This window comes from Protomyctophum bolini, assembly GCF_963924005.1.
Source record: "Protomyctophum bolini genome assembly, chromosome: 20".
NCBI classification, from domain to species: Eukaryota; Metazoa; Chordata; class Actinopteri; order Myctophiformes; family Myctophidae; genus Protomyctophum; species Protomyctophum bolini.
In genome coordinates, this window is record NC_137881.1 from 30,664,301 (window position 1) to 30,665,889 (window position 1,589).

Genomic DNA, 1,589 nt, shown 5'->3' on the forward strand with positions numbered 1-1,589 from the left:
GACAGGGGGGAATTACTTTTGTACTTTTACTCGAGTAAAGGTTGAATTCGGGACTTTTACATCTAACGGGGTGTTTCTTTTTCTTATTTCTTTGTAGAGGGATAGATTGAAAGTGGACTGACAGGAAATGGGGAGAGAGATGGGGGGGGGGGGTATTTCTATATGGGGGGGGGGGGGGCATACTGTACGTTAGTCCGGTTTACCAATAGTCCCACACGAGCCGCTGTTTTCCATGAATGAATGTTGGGGGGGTGGAAGGAACGCGGCCTCTCGGAGTGCGTCTTTGAGTGGTGAAGGAACAGCAACGTCTGTGTCCGCCTGTGTGTGTCGTTCACCCATGTATGTGTCCATGAGCATGAGCACCAGTACGACTGACTACCAGTAGGGGTGCTGTTGTGCCAACAGAGAGAGAGAGAGAGATAGTATTAGTGCTGCACTGTTGCCTGCTAATGAGAGAGAGGGAGGGGGGGGGGGGGGGGGGGAGTTGCACCACTCAGTTCACACGGGTGTGATTTTTCCAGATCAACCACCGTGAACGTGCACTGTAAATACAACCCTGGTCTGTCTGTCAGTGATAAACGGATATAACTATACACGTTACCCAAACTCAAAACCCCGGACGTTTGAAGGATTTTAGAACCCCCCCCCCCCCCCCCCCCCCCCCCCCCCCGACAGCCCCCCCCAAAAGAGGACATGTCCGGGCATGAGAGGAGGACGCATGGTCACCTTATACCTATAACCCCCCGATCTTAACCTCACAAAAACGATTAACCTCAAAACCACCTGGGTCTGGTGGGGAGAGGGGGCACTTTATCTATAGTTCTATCTGCTTCTTATCTCCGCTTCCAGCAGGCAGGGGGTGTGTGTGTGTGTGTGTGTGTGTGTGTGTGTGTGTGTGTATGTGTGTGTGTGTATAGGCGTTTGAGTGTGTCGACCTACAGGTCAGTCAGCTGTGAGAAAACGTTGACCCCTTCAACCCCCCCCCCCCCCCCTGCTGGTTTTGCGTGTTTGTGTGTGTGTGTGTGTGTGTTTGTGCTTTACCTTGATGTGATAAACAGGGTTTTGTGAATGAAGTCCTTCAAGGGATCATTTGTTTGAATGAGATAATTAGACATGATTAGGCATTTGTCGTGTTTTCAAACCTTTTGGCAGTAAACCCTATTATGCACACACACGCGCACGCGTGCGCGCGCGCACACACACACACACACACACACACACACACACACACACTTCCCCACTGATGGTACAAAGTAGACCATTATCGACACAAACGCATCGACACCACACCACTCCTGCGTGGTGTATCAGCCCGGCTCCACCCCTCTCTCTCTCTCTCTCTCTCTCTCTCCACATTCCTCCCTCTCTCTCTCATTCCATTCCATTCTATGGTAGAGAGAACTAAAACTACCAGCCAAGCCTGCCCCACACACACACACGCACACGCGCGCGCGCACACACAACTCACACGCGCACAAGGAAGAGAGACATGTCCTAGCGTGTTCCTCAGAGAGAGCGAGAGGGAGAGAGAGAGAGAGAGTGTGTGAGAGAGAGAGGAGGGCTCATTTGCACTGCACTTGTCGAAGAGG